The sequence below is a fragment of the Aptenodytes patagonicus genome, chromosome 2 (assembly GCF_965638725.1).
Source record: "Aptenodytes patagonicus chromosome 2, bAptPat1.pri.cur, whole genome shotgun sequence".
NCBI lineage: Eukaryota > Metazoa > Chordata > Aves > Sphenisciformes > Spheniscidae > Aptenodytes > Aptenodytes patagonicus.
The window spans coordinates 2609596-2625699 of NC_134950.1; positions in this window are offsets into that span (position 1 = coordinate 2609596).

Below are 16104 nucleotides of genomic sequence, written 5' to 3' on the forward strand. Positions count from 1 at the left end.
CTTTTTCCTCAAATTTACTGGTGTGGGGAAATGAAGGGTTTGTAATTGAATCAGAAAGTTCATTGTTCTCTCAGTTGTGGCAAAAAGATAGCTGTGAGGTGGCCCCAAAGGGCAGAATACCTGCCTGACACCTCCTGGGATCCTTATTCTCATTTCCAGCCCTTTATGACACTGTATGTGTGTGTATGAGCTGGTGGAATACCAGTGCAAGGATGTGGAGATGGTGCCAGGCCTCTAAGAAATACAGGTAAAACTGCAGAGGGGGGATGGAGAGAGGAGATAAGTTTGGAAGATGATCCAGTGAGGTTTGGAGTGGGGACCTTCAACCTTTGGAAAGGTTTGAAAAGTCATGTCTCTGGAAAAGGGTATTATTCAACCATCACTTTTTCTCCCTTCTACCCCTCTGTCCACAGCACTGAAACGTCTTCCCTCTTCACACCCTCCCAAGGATTTCCCCCAAGCTTGTGATAGTATAATTAGTGGTTTGATCTGTCCAACCAAGAACACAGATGCTCATTTTGGGAGCAGAGCTTTCTCCTTACATGCGGCCAAGATAGGCAATCCTGGCACTGGCTTCTGAACTCATTAATTCCTGACTTGATAAGGAGCAAAGGCTTGCCGCTGATTTATGGATTGTTTGGTTTGGACTCAGACCATGTTGATACTAAAGGACTTAGGGATTGTATTCAATACACCCCTTTATAACTAGAGGGCCAAAACCTGTTAGAGAAGAACTGAGAAATACGCTGCTCTCCTGTTCTCCTCAAACAACTGTGATATTTTTACATTTTTGCCCCCTACACTAAGCAGTGTCATTATAAGATATAGTCTGCCTCCCAGGACCCAAAGCCCCAGCGGTTAATAATAATAATGTTCTTCTTGGTTTTAGCAGTCTTTGATTCATACCCCGGTTTGTTATTCACTTGACCGTGCTCCCTTTTCATACTTTGTACCACATGGAAACTTTCACATTCTTCTCCAGAAAATTACTTCTGTCTCTGTAAAACCTCTTGAGATATGGCAGGCACTAAAATCAAGAACTGGAGCTAAGAATAGAAAAGCAAGATGGTAATCATGACAATAAAATCTCCCAGATCACCAGTCAGAGAAAACATTTCCATACACCTTTGGAGAGTTAATGTTCCCCAACCGCAACCCAATTATAAGTTACATGGAGGCAGGACGTTGGGAGTGGGAGAATGGTCTCTTACGGGTCTCTATCACAGCCAATAAGTATAATATAAAAACATATAAACCAGGGCAACTGCCTGGGCCATGTCAGCAGGTCTGAAGGGATGATTGCAGGTGAGGTAAACCCCTGGAGTGGGTCATGAGATCAGGAGAAAGCGAGGTAATTCAGTTGGCAAGCCACAAAAGTCTCAACAGTGTTGGTGAAAGTCCTTTAGTGTTTCTTCCTTGAGCACACAGCTATTGCTTGTGTATAATGAAGACCTAATCTGCCCTATAAACTCCATTACCGGCTTAACCTCACTTTTTTTGCATTATATGTAACTGCTGTGCTACAGTAGTTTTATAACATAAAGTTTTCTAAAGAACACTTCTCTTAGTCATTTTTTTCCCCTTTGATTTTAACAGACATTTATAAAATCCCTGAGATGAGACCTACCACAAAACTGAGCACAACTGTTAAAATCCCTGTCAATTTTGCTGCTTAACAAACCTTGACATCTGAGCTTCATAGAGGGAAAATCTGGAAAGAAGTTATAAAGTTCAGGTGTTGGAGGCAGAACTCTACAGGATAAATTGACCCCAAGTGAGTAAGGATCAGAAATTTGGGGAGGCAGAGATTTGAGTGAGAAATGAAATGGGATAGGACGGCATTAAAAATACAGTTCACAAGAAAAATGTGATGTGTGCCACTGTGAAAATACGATGTCTCTTCTCCTTTGCTTTGCCCCTTTAAACCTGTTTGCTGGGGTATGCAATGCACTCAGTGAAAAGCCAGTTGCAAGATCCCAAAGTGACACACCTCCTCCATTGTGTTGGGTTTGTTGTGGCTTCCAGTTTCTGAGAATTTGGGAACTGTTAACACAGAGGCTGTACCTGTTTTCTCTATGCTGTAGGCTTTCCCAGGGCTTGACAAGAGGTGTGCTTCTTCTCAGCAGGCTGTGTCCTGGTGTGCTCTCACTGATACTAATCTGGATTTTAAATTCTGAAAGTGCCTAATCCAACATGGTAAATATTTCAGAGGCTAAATTCTTTCACATGAACCCCTACCAAAAGTTGGCCTGCTTCAACTTGCCAGTATTATACCCAGTCTGGTGGTAGTTTTGTTGTCATGCTTCTGTTCCCCAAAGACAGCAGACAAGTGGTCAACTCTTCCATAAGGTGGGTAAAGACAATCTTTTTCATTCCTCTTCATAAGTGCCACTTCCCATCACTGAAGCCCTTTGACCTGTTTCCTAGGTCAAAAAGATATCTCAAGGGTATGAGTGATAACCAGAAAGCACAAAAGGATGTGGATTGGTAAGAAGGTGTTTGAAAATTCATGTTATAATGCAGACACTGCAATGCACTGCAATGTTTAGATTGTTCCCAGTATCCACATACTTTTAGTATTTTTTTGATGGCAAGAAGACCTATCGACTGTGTTTGCAAAGGGCTGTGACATTTACGCAGGGAATGTCATGATGCTTTAGCCTTTTTTTGTCACAGAAACTACTTATTGATTTTCACGAGGCAAGATGCACTGTTTCCACAGTGTTGACGTTTCCTAATACCACACTTCAATTTATTTCTACGGGTCCCAACTGAGGGAAGCACTCAGGGTCAGTGTTGTCACAACTGTGTGGGGCACCTGGCTTAGTGGTTTAGTTGTCATGGGAAACCTTTTTAGTCAAAGTCAGCAGCTCCAAAGGGCAGATAGGAGAGGAGGAATTGTCCTCTGTAGAAGATATGTTCTCTCTTTCCATCAATCACATTAGGTACCTAGGATGAACGAAGGTACCATGGATGAACTAAGTTCTCAATTAAATTTTTTCTTAAACAATTTGGCATTTCTGGTACTCAGAAACTTTCTTTAGAAGTCTGCTTGTCTTTGGGATGGGAATAACAAAAGATATAAAGAAAGTCCCATATGAACATAAAGACAAGAATATAAGAACAATCACGTTGGGGCACAGCAATCTTCACCTAATATCATGTGTGCAACAGTGCCCATCAGTGTATGTTCACAGAGGATTATAAGAGGGGAGCAAGCAGAGGTGATAACTTCCCAGAGTACTATCTCAGCCTCCATTGGCTTCCTGCTTCAGAGGGTCTGTTTCGTGTAGGGTTGGATGGATTTTTCTTCCATAAATTTTGCCTCCTTGCCAAAGACATCCTAATAATTTTCCTGGTTATCCTTGGTTGCATACGTTTAGATGGTGCCAGATAGAGTCTGCATGTTGTGAACAGGTGTGACTTAGCATACCTTTTTGGAGGGACTAAACTTACAAGTAAGCTAGGTTTTGAAGTTGTGCTGGTTTTGGCTGGGATAGAGTTATTTTTTTCATAGTAGCTAGTATGGGGCTATGTTTTGGATCTGTGCTGAAAACAGCGCTGATAACACAAGGATGTTTTCGTTACTGCTGAGCAGTGCTGACACAGAGTCAAGGCCTTTTCTGCTTCTCACCCCACCCCACCAGCGAGCAGGCTGGGGGTGCACAAGAAGCTGGGAGGGGACACAGCCGGGACAGCTGACCCAAACTGACCAAAGGGGTATTGCACACCATATGACGTCATGCTCAGCATATAAAGCTGGGGGAAGAAGAAGGAAGGGGGGACATTCAGAGTGATGGCGTTTGTCTTCCCAAGTCACCGTTAGGCGTGATGGAGCCCTGCTTTCCTGGAGATGGCTGAACACCTGCCTGCCGATGGGAAGGAGTGAATGAATTCCTTGTTTTGCTTTGCTTGCGTGTGCGGCTTTTGCTTTGCCTATTAAACTGTCTTTATCTCAACCCACGAGTTTCTCACTTTTCCCCTTCCAATTGTCTCCCCTATCCCACTGTGTGGGGAGTGAGTGAGCGGCTGGGTGGGGCTTAGTTGCTGGCTGGGGTTAAACCACAACAGAAGTGTATCAGTAATGTCATGATGCTCTGTTCAAGATAAGAACCCTCTTTTTTTTGACACTATCCTAACCACCAAGAAACTTGCCATCAGGCAGAAATGAGCTGTCTGGGTTAATTAAAGTAAGTATGATGTACAGTCTTTATATGATATAATAATATTACATCACGGAATATGACAATACAGTCTGAAAGCTAAAGGAAAAAATGGCAATATTACTGGAAATACTAGGAAATATTACTGTAATTCTATCTCTGAAATCCATTAGAATCTGTCTCTTTATAGGTGTCTTTTTTTTTTCTGCTAAAATGTTTTGTTGACCTATTGACATCTTTGGACTTCAGAGCCTTTGTATGTGGCTGTCAAAAGGACAGTTTACGAGAAAGCTGTGAATTTTGTAATCTGACTTCCCAAGTATTGTTCCACTTATGAGGTGGTCCTTTATTTAAAGAAAATAGAGGAGGGGGGGAAATGAAGAAAGAAGGAAAAGAAGAAAAAAAAAGGTCCTTTTTGAGCCTGGGGACAGTAGTGATTTAAAAACTTATTTCTGCTTTTCTCTACTAGTGAAATCAAGTGGATTTACCTACAAAGAACGCAGCCTATGGGTTTCAGCTGGCTTTATATAAACACTCTCAATAGAAACACCGTATTTGTCCTATAGATCAAAATATCAACAGTAGACCGTCATTTATCTTCAACTCTCTCAGGACTAGAATGGTTATTGTTTCTCTCATTAAGGAAGTTGGTGTATCCCAGGGGAGGCTGGGGGTTACGGTTTCAACTGATACTCGTTTGTCATATTTCTATTGTTGGTTAGAGGCGTATATATTTAGGTAATCATTGCTGCCTGAGGTCAGTATCATGCCTCCCTTAAGAGAACTAGAGGTTTATGAGGAAAAAAAGGCACCCTTTAGGAAGAAAAAAGATGAAGACCAAGATTGTTTTTAAAACCTGGAGACTTCTAAGGTGCTGGATTATTGTTTGAATCAGAAAAAGTATCATAGGGTGGACTTGTCACTCTGGACCCGTCACTTTCTTCATCATCTAGGCCAAGATCCCCAAAACAAGGAGACAACACCTGAGTCTGCAGATTCATGGAAAACTGCCTTAGAAGAACATAAACTGTCCCATTCACTTCAAGGAGATGTTGACTGACTATTGATGTATTTACATCAACACCTTGATGTATTGTTGACATTTTGAACTATTTCACTGCTGATAAGAAAAGAAAGAAAGGAAATGAAGCTGTGTATCCCTAAGAGCTGCACTTTTCATGGAGCACAAATGCCTGGCACAGAAAGGACAGGGTAAGGTGGAAACTGTCACCAAGAACGTTGCAGAATGTGACAACAGATGCAAAAGCCACAGAGAAAGCTCCAAAATGAGAGACCCTGGCATGATTCCTCAATGACGCAGTGCAATATTTCACTTCAACAGGCGCAGCAGACAAACACACCAAAGTAACCTGAATGGGTGTGAAGTTAAAGGGCCTAGTGGTTTTGGTTACAGCATTCATTGGTATTTTGAAAATATGTCTGTTGGGCAAAGGGATGAATGTCAATTTTCAAAACTCATCCTGAACCACCACATCCAATCTTTAATAAACTTTAAGATTATTTTTTTTAAAACTCTGTGCAGATCTTTGCACCAATAATGGACAACTTCACTGGCTTCCTGGATCACCACCAACAGTATATGGAGCAGTGTCTGGACCATTGATAAGCCATAAGTCTCAGCACCTCCTGGCAGCTTGAACGTATTTCCGTAAATTGTTACTGCTTTGTAGTATGCTGCTGCCACTCTTTATTGCCCCCATTCTTCAACATACAGCAATGTTCTTATTCTGCTAAAGTTATTTTGTAGTGAGGGCAACTCGTAGATGATGGCACTAGATGGTACCAAGGGACCATATATATGAGTTATATAACTTTCCAGGTCTAAGTCATCTCTTCTCATTTGTCTTGGTTTAGTAGTATCCAAAATTAATTACTTATCTGCTGCCTCTACTAAATAAAATGCATTTGGTGGGTTTAGTCCAAATATGAGTGGTCATCCATCAGAATACCCTGCTGGCGCTAGGGTTGGTGTTTTCTTCAGGGAGACAGAAAGCTACAAACAATGTAGACTGAGCTAGTCCCTCTTCACTAGAGAAGGGCCCTGCAGGACGCAGCTAAATCATGTTGGTTTGTCCAGCGCAACGGAGGTGCTTTCCCGGGTAAACAGAGCCATCAGTCTCTGAGGCTGTCACTCATGTATTTCATCACTATTGCATTAGATGGTAAGAAACAACCAAAGAAGCTTTAACAAAACCACAAACATTCTAGGATTCTATACAGCACTTTTTCATTTTTTTCTAGAGAAGGGAGAACAAAAATCCTGTTGCTTAGCAAAGGTCACTTTTTCAAGTATCACATATGTTCACTGGTTAAGTATTTCATTACAGTGCAGATAAAAGCTCCAGCTGTCTCCAGTGGTTAGTGTTGCCATGTTTTATTTATTACCTTTTGTAACTTTATTCATCACAAAGGGCACCTGAGTGTCCTTTTCTTAACCTCCAATTGAGTTTAATTCTGAATGGCAATTCAATCCAGTGCAAAAAAACCCCCACACCAAACCAACCAACCAACCAACCAAACACACAAACAAACAAAAAAAAAACCCACAAAAAACATGTATCCTTAAAAGATTTTAAAATCTTCAATTACATGATTTATTTAGGTTTATTTCTACCAAGAAAATTGTGAGTATGCAGTTTTCTCATAGGAAAAGATCTGAATGGTCTGATACATATTACCGTATAAAAGCCGATCACTAAGTGCACTGGTATTCCTAGGTCTCAGCACTATCTCTAAAGAGTCTGCTACACAGACTCTCTTTTAGACAACATTAAAAAGAAAAGAAAAAGTGGGTTTTTTTCTCAGAAAAATTTAAAATTCAAGATTGGGCAGACTGATATTTTCCATTATCTTAAGGATAAAATTTGACTTTCAAAGGGACAAAGCAGAAAGATACCTCCATCAAAGTTTATTTAAAAAAAAAAAACAACAACAAAATAACACTCAGGTCTGTGGACAGTTTGACATTTCATTCTATTCCCAAAACTAACAGCAGAATGTATCCAAGCACCCATCTCCTCCCATCCTCTCCACTTTCTTTGGACAAGAAGGCAGTGGCTTCAACAAACCCTCAGGGTAAAGGGGCTGCAAATATCTTCTTGATGGCATAGACTGCACCAACACTGAGATGTTCTCTGTATTTTAAACCTGTGTAATACAACAGTGTAAAAAAGAGATTAAATCTTTACTTCCTTCCCATGTCTCTCACTGGGCAGACCCAGACACTGTCTTTAAGCTCCTGTCTCAGTCGGGGGAAGTCGGGGTTCACGTCTGAGTCCAAACAAGGACCATGCAAGAGAATCGGCAATTTCTGCTGAGTACAAAAACACTAGTGGGCAGGGATGTGTTTCAAGCTCAAATCTTAAAGCAAATCGTAAGAGGGACAAGCCAAACATTATCACATAATTTGAAAAGCATTCACAGACCCCCCACCGTGTTCTGCCATGGCAAATTAAGGTGTGACAAATGGTTGTAAGAAAGCAGAAGAGGCTACGTCAGGAAGGATGAATGTACCCACAATGGGATTATACAGTATCACAGACTAGCTCTGTGTGTGCTTAGCAGACGAAAAATCAAAGGTCTTTTTAGAAGTAAAAATTCAGTAGTAATCTGGGCTGTGTAATTAGTCAAAGATAATTAAATAGTCATCAAATTTGCAAAAGACACCATGGAGAGAAAGAGAATAAACTGTTCTGTTTTCACCATAGGTAGAAAGCAATGCACACACTTTCCAGGAAGGAACTTTTACACCTGATTTTACATTGGAGAAACTTTATGATAGGAAGGACAGCGAGGCTTTGGAAGAGATATCTGCCCTCAGGAGTGTAAAGGCAGCCCCTATCCTTGGGTGATTTCCAGAGCAGCAAGCATTGATAAACATCTGTCAGAAAGACCTGTGTCTGGTTAACCCTGCAAGGGACCAACCAAATGACCCTCTGGATCTCTGCAAAGCTTTGTTCTATGGCTCAGTCCTCTGACACCTGTCAAAACCAACCACATCTCCTTGGGTTTCACAATATCCTACAGCAAGTGAGAAAAGGCACTTTTCCCCCTCCCTCCTGCTGTTGCACTAAATATGGCTCCAGGACTGATCCCTCTGACAAGACTGAGACTGACAGATTTGTCAGAAAGATCTTAACCTTGGAGAAGCAGAAAGCAGTACTGAAAACTGTGTGTGATGGAAACACCTATGTATAGGGATTTCCAGTGATGCTTTCAGCAGTTTAATGTCGTATGAGGGAAACTTCACAATTTCAGAAATAGTCCTGAGCAATGTTTTCTTCCTGGGAGCCTGAGGGAGATTTCAGCAAGCCAATGGCATTGTCCAAGAGACACAGGTGTGAAGGCTTTCTTGCTTCAACATAATCCCACTTCAATTCAACCTGAGTTTAAAATTGGTGGTGTTAGTTGAGGGAGTTCACTGAAGATATCTGTGCCCAAGGCCACGTAATCACTCAAACCCATGTCTTTCTACCCAGCAGGTGGAAATAGTTAATTTTCGGTGGAATGGTTTGAGACACCTCCATGACGCTGTCCACTCCCACATCTCTCTCTGCACCTCCAGATTGCTGAAAGCTTTTGTGAGGATGTCCGTATGGTTGCACCTCAGCAGTCTTCCGAAATTGAAGGGCAAAGGAAAGTGACAGGTCCCAATTCTTACTGTATTTATATGCTTAGTCCTGTCCCTGGATCTCCAAATTATTCAAAACATAAGATGATTATTAGGATAAAAAGGTTAAATCTTAAAGGGCCCACTTATCCATTATATATTTCCCTTCCCCCTCTAAAAAGAAACTGCTTAATCTAGTCACTGGCTAAATAAACGTGTGTGTACATCCAACAGTTTTATGTGAGCACGTGTCAAGAAATCCATGCACAGCTCAGGGAAAAAGAGGGAACAAGACTTTTTCACCACAGACACTCCCCTTCTTCCCCAAAACACCTCTACCATTATTAATGAAATTCTATTAACCTGCCTTGGTCCCCTCTTCTCCATAAACTTCTGTAGTTATCTATCTGTCTGTCTGTCTGTCTGTCTACCTATCTATCTCCATCACATAGACGGGAAACTTTGATAAATTGCTCAGACTCATTTGTACATCACTTGAGGCAGATGAGAGAAATCTTTTTAACAGTATCCAGTGTCCCACAACAAAAGCTCATCAAACTTGTGAAGGGGAAATACGCAATAACAGAACTGACTTCAGTGCCATGCCAGGTACTGAGTACTCCCATACCTTCCAGCCCCCAGTACTGGGCCAGTGCAAAAACACAATTGCTAGCCTGAAAGATTTGCCAGACAAAGACAGGGGAAGATGAGATCTGCTATTTGCTCTGGGTGACAAGATTCAGAGAATTCCCCAAGCTCACACAGAAACCTTTGGCAAAGCTGGCCCTCTCTTCCATGTTTCTTGCATTCCTCCTCCCACTGCTAGCCAACTGTTGTAACAGCCAACGCTCTTGAGAGCTTGTAAGATGTACCATGCGGGCCACAATCCTGGCCCTATGATTTTGCTGATTGCAAAATATTTTACTGTATGCTGTGGCTTTCCTACGGTCTACAATTTTTGGCTTGCTTTGCATGAAAATCAGAGCAAGGTGGAGATTGTTGCTCACTCACAAACCATCATGGCACAGGCATGAAATGTGGCAATGGTAAGGCCCCGAACAACAGCCTCACACTGCAAACATACCCTCAGACAGCCAGTCTCATTAGCCCTGGAAATTTTGACAGATGGCTCTTTGAATCAGACTGGATTCCCAGTTCTATTCCTATCTAACCAAATGCAAAGCAGATAAAATTTCTAGTAGGTTAAGGAACCTACAATCGTACAGCCTGAATAGTATCTGTACCTGGAAGTACTTGTGAATTGGTACAGCCCTCTTAAGTATCCACCAACACAGACTGTGTGGCTATCTGTGGCTACCACCAATGAATGGAAAAAATAGGATCTGCAGCACTCCCTCAAGGACTAGTTCATTTGCTTTCTCATTTTTTGGCTCGACATTACGTATAAACACTTAATGTGGATTTGAAGGGTACAATTCCCTGAATGCACCAAACAAAGCAGCAGCCTCTAATTTTGAATTTCCCTGGAGCTGGGGAGAAAAAGGGTTTGTCAGAACTAATAATGGGTGAATCCCAAAATGGGTTGTGAAGAGAAATTGTCTAATCCTAGTCATTTCCCTTGACAGCTAGCTCTACTTTTGCTGGGAGACTCTGCCTGGAAATATTTTATTAAATAACATGTTTTGTCTATATGGACCTATTTCAATACAATTCCACTCTTGGAGACCCATCTGAAGAATTGTAGCTCCATATGTCAACCATTAGATAGTCAAGTATGGAAATGTTAATTTTAGCTTTGATGTATTCTCTATTTTTACTTTAATTTGAGGAAATCCCCAAATCAATCGGTTAGAACGCACTTACCCGCAGTGGAGGCTGGAGGTTTTTAATGGAAAGGGCTTTAGTAACAAACAATAAATCATCACAATAATAAAGAACCGAATAGCAACATCAGGGAACAAGTATGCAATGAGATTCTTCCCAAAGCAGAGCACTTCTCATCGTTGTGCAAGATGCATTAGCATCTTTAATATAATGTTAGGAAACAGAGTTTATTTCTTATAGGAGGCAGACCTAATTCATCAGAGAAAACATATGTCTTCCCATATGATTTAGCATCTGGGTCTCTGCGGTGCAACACACCACTGGAGTTAGCAGTTAATGTCTTAGTTCTGCCCCGCTAAGAGCTATTACTTATTATGCTGTATTCCCATGGTGCCTTCTCTTTCCTGAAAGGTATATACATCCACCGCTGTTCAAGAAGTGCCTATGCAGAGTCCTTCAGTTTTAGATGGAAGCTCTCTTTAGGCCAGGGAAAATAGCTCCTTAATTGAGTAGCTGGGACTGCCTAGCTGTTTCAGTAATTAAGTCTCAGACCACATGGTTAGCTAGACCTTTCCAAAACTGTGTTTATGCTGTAAAACAACTCATGTGAGGCAAAATCTTGCACATTTGAGCATTTTGCCTTCAGGCTAATGTCGTAATTATGTGAAAACCACACTGTATCCCTAAGGATGGATCTTTTTATTCACAGAGCAAACTATTTTATTTATTTATTTATTTCACTTGAACGAAAAATAAAACATTGCTCTTTATTTATTGTATAATCAGTAATAAGCTTAAAGAACATTGTTTGGATGAAGTATGTGTAAGGGTATTTCCCTGTGAAATGTAAGGTAATACTTACATTATAAAAACTGAAATAGTCAGTTTTCTAATGATATTTACTGAATTTTAGATGTGCTGAATGTGGTGATAATCTATTCTATAGTTTCTTAAATATATACATTAGATTTGTGCCCATTAAAAATACATTAACTGTAGATGAGGTGGTTCAACTAAACAGTCAAATCCAGCTCCAACCTGAAGGTTAGATTTACAGTTTAAGCAGAGGGTGAGAATCACAGAGAGTTGAAGTAATTCCTTAATGTCATGAAAGACACTTGCATTTGCTTTGACTTAATTCCCCTTTTGTTAAGACTAAGACCATTCCTTTACCTCACTGTAGACTGTAGAAGATGAATGTACTAATGGTGGCAAGGTCATTAAGCAGTCAAACAATGGGAAACAAGTCGTTATTGTGAAGTTATAAATATTTGGTAGAGATAAAGTTAGGCCAGGTAAATAATTGCTTTTGAAGTCATTTCATCTTTTCAGTCACATGGAATATTAAAAGCTGGTTTAGAAAATATTATATTTTCATACACTAAAACAAGATAAATGGTAGGTTATGAAATTAATAAGCACTATTTAAGTTCCTTAAGGAAGATGAGACTTTAGTTGTGCTTACCTCAACCTCTCTCAAGCATAGTAGAAACAAGACCAAGGACAGGTATCAGATTTTTTTTCCAGGGAAAAACATTTTTCTCTCTGCTTAATCTATGACATCTATTTTTTATCTATAGTTTTATTTATAAGACTTTTAACTGCATCATTTATTTTTGTCAACTGTGCCGGTTTGTTGGGTACTTCATTTAACATTAAACAGTAATATTTTGTATTTTTGGACAAAATACTGTTAAACATTGTTTGAAAATACCTGAGAACATACCTTGATTTCTCACATTAAAAGGTACTTGATGCGAAAACATCTTCACGGTCTTATAAAAAAATAATCAGCGGAACACAGGAATTTGCTACAAGGTTACCTGCTCTTGTTAGTCTATTTATAGGAATCATGTAGCCTTTCCCCAACAAAAGCAGACCGCTGTCTGCTCATTTCACTCCTGTGTCCAAGGTCAATGCATTACTCCATCTGTTATAAAAACTAACAGTTTCTCCAGTGAATAGCCAGTTTCTGTTTGCATTAATGTTTGTTGTAAAAAGCCTTGGTGTAAACCATAAGTCTTTTAATATATCTACTGTTGCTTAGATGGTTTCTGGGTTTTATGTAATTGCTGATACTTTCCAGAGGTAGCTGCAAGGCAAGGCATCTCAGGGCGGGTAGGAAGTTTTAAGCTCAGAAGGAAAAACACAAACCTGAAATTACACTCAGCTAACCTACTCTACCTGTTAGGATTCAAGGCATGTTGCATGCTAACATCATCACCAGATACCTTTTAACAGAGGATATGAATTAAGGACAAAAATAGGAGAATTCTAAAGCAGATTGCCTTGTGGTGTAGATTAGTTACAATTTTGGGGTTTTTTTACCCCCTTTTGATCTGTGCTGTTTTATCCGTAAGGGCTCTACCATGTACAGCAACAAGCAAATATGTTGTTTCTTTCCTACTGAAAACCACTCTGGTTTATCCTTTTTCATCGGGATTTCCTTTATGAACTCTTTCTGATCTCTTTGTCAAAGATAGAGGCATCAAACAATGATGGTGTGAGAGAAACATTATGTGTTTCAAGAGCACAATCTGATCCATAAACATATTTCCCTGCCAAGCATGCTGGCTTTGCTACTCCCCAAGCACTAGGATGCTGAACTTGACTTCTTTAGGTATTGGTAATTGTTTGTCCTTTTATGTGCCAAGACTGGATGCCTAAAATGTGATAACTGGAAATACGAAGGCAGTGGGTAGCTGTGCATAGCTCCCTTTCCCAACGTTTTACTCCGTCTCTGCTGCTGGGTCATCAGAAACAAAGTATTGCAAACAGGTCATTCTGCAGAAGGCAACGGTAATATTTCAGGAGCTATAGATGGTAAAAACCTGAACACTTTCATTTTCTGATTTGGGGTCTCTGCAAAATATGGGACAAAACAACCTCCTTTTCTTACATATCTTCTCTCCTTCTTTTCCCCACTCCCCACCTGCCACTCCTGCAGAGAAAGTAAAAGGGCATAAAACTGTCAGCTATAGTGATCTGAGAACTTGGGGTGGGAGGGAAATTTCTAAATGAAGAAGGTGAAATCACTGAGTTTCTCCATAGAATCAAACAAAACAGCTGAACACATACAATGAAGTCACTGAAGCTCATATGGATGAAAATTCTAAGGTCTTCTGTAGAGTACAGCTTGGTCCCACATAAAGGAACTAAAAATGGGTTCTTCTGTTCTATTTTGGAGGTGCACAATTCAACCATCTCCATATAAGCTGAGTGTTTATGTTCTCATTATCGTTAACAGGCAATAAACTCTATAGTCAGTAAAGTCAATGGAAATAAGGTTGTGACTCAACCCAACAAACATGAGCATCTTCTTTTAAGATGAGATGGATTTCACCCACTGTCTATGTGGACTGCCCCTCCGTATGTGTCAAGGAGCCCAGGCTGACATGCGTACCTGGGGTGGAACAAACCTACACTGCAGACACCTACATTTAAACACAACATTGAGGATTTACCTGCTTCGATGGGTACAGATTTTGTCTGCCTGGGGCCTAATGAATTGCCTCTTGTCTCTCACTATGGCTTTGCATTCATTTGCATCACTACTAACACTCTTTCAAAATGACACTAAAGCCAGGAAATGCAGAGAGATGTGAAGATTTATTGGGTTGCATGCGGGGTTTGACAGCAAGAAACTTAGGTTTGATTCTCAATGCAGACAGGCTGAGGATTATGTCAAATTCACCTGCCCTCCCATGGTCACTTTTGCATCCATCCTTTCTTGCTGTATTTGCACAAGACAGTCCTTAGGGCTGAAGTTGCCTTTTAGAAAGTGCATCTGCAACCCGTAGCACAACAGGGCTCTGATCTCAGCGGAGAGTGCCAGCTGCTTTCATTGTAATAGCAAAAAGCTGTGGAGGGAAACAGGGGAGCTCTTATGTGTCTGCTACCAGGAATATAAAAATAGAGGGAAACAAGCAGAGAGACAGATGGTGGAAAAAACAGACAGGATAAGTAGCATTAATCTAATACTTTATACTACTAATAGTAGTATAAAAGTTGGGTTTCGAACCTAAACAAGGTCTTCAGTAGAAAACTGAAACAGGCTGGAGCCTTCAGAAGGTGAATCTTTTCATTGTAATACAGATAACTAAAACAGGGTATGGATTACATGTGCTCCAGTAAAAAACTTACATAAAATTCATCCTGTAATCTTATCCCCATCCGGTGCATCTTGGTCCCTTTTCCAAATGGAAGGGCTAAAAACTGTGTGGTTTTAGAGTGTTCTACAGGACAGGTGTGAACCTCAAAAGTTTGAGTTGAAATTAAGACTGCTTTTGAATTCAGGATTTTTCTAACACGATATGCTGGCACGTTAGCCAACATGACTATTTTATTAGATACAAACCAGTTTATAATCCATGTTTTCTTGTTTAATAAAAATATGGTATTTCCCTACTGCTCATTTAAAAAAAGCTTTTAAAATTTTCATTATGAAAAACCTCAAAAAGTTGCCACTGATTTTCCCCCTCTCTACCTTTATATTGCCTGTAAATCAGATGCAATAATAACTTCTGAGAAACTGGAAAGAGCATATTTATCTCTCTGGGAAAGTTATGAGGATGACAGCTCAGTACTTCAGCAGCGTCAGAGCTGTTACATTTCCATTCATTAACTTTCCCTTTTTCTATATAAAACCACATAATTGGGACTTCCCTTAGTGGAAACATTTAGTGCATCTTTAATGGGAAACTCAGGATTACAGCACTTTAAGCCTGAATCTAAGAGTTATTGAGAGCTTCCTGAGAGCTGTCAAATGCTGCATGTTCCCATAGACTCAGCATCTTGCAGGATTAGATTCTTATAATATTTTTAGTGTTAATAATGTCAAATCCTCTGTAGTACTTTTGTAATCTATTTACAAAAATGTCACATGCAGAGCTTCTCCAAAATTATCTGACTATTCGTTTTTTCAAGTACAGTTTCTCCGAGCCTAAAGTTTTTATAATAATGTCATTTTTTTCCCCCCTTCTTCAAGATGAAGTTTGTGGTTAAAATGAACAAGAGAAATAAGTGTTAGTTCCGTACCGCTTCTGGTGAGGTCGAGAGTAAAAACTAACCTGAAGCAGGCACTTTTAGTTAGAAATGTGATAAGGAGTTTTGGATTTGTCAGATTTTCAGTTTCACACCTATGAGATAATTTGTTAATTTGTTTGAGGTCCACCTGACCCTACAGCCTTCAGAAAAGAAGGATGGATCAGAGTTAGAGCACCACTCAATGGGACTCTGAGGGGTTTTATGTCATTCTGCCATGGGTATCATGCACAAATCAGGGTCTCAAAATCCAGCACCCAGAAAATGAAGAACACATAAAGAATAAAATGAAGAAAATATAAGGGATAAGTATCACAGAATAAGCAACTTGCCATGACCACAAGTGAACTTAGAGGGGCCAGAACCTGTACAGAAAGAAGCATCCAAGCACAACTTGTCTTAGAGAGGAAGCCACTCTCTGATTTCCCATGGTTCCGTTCCTGATAAACTTTATCTCCCTCAAAGGCTGCAGTGAATCCCAGA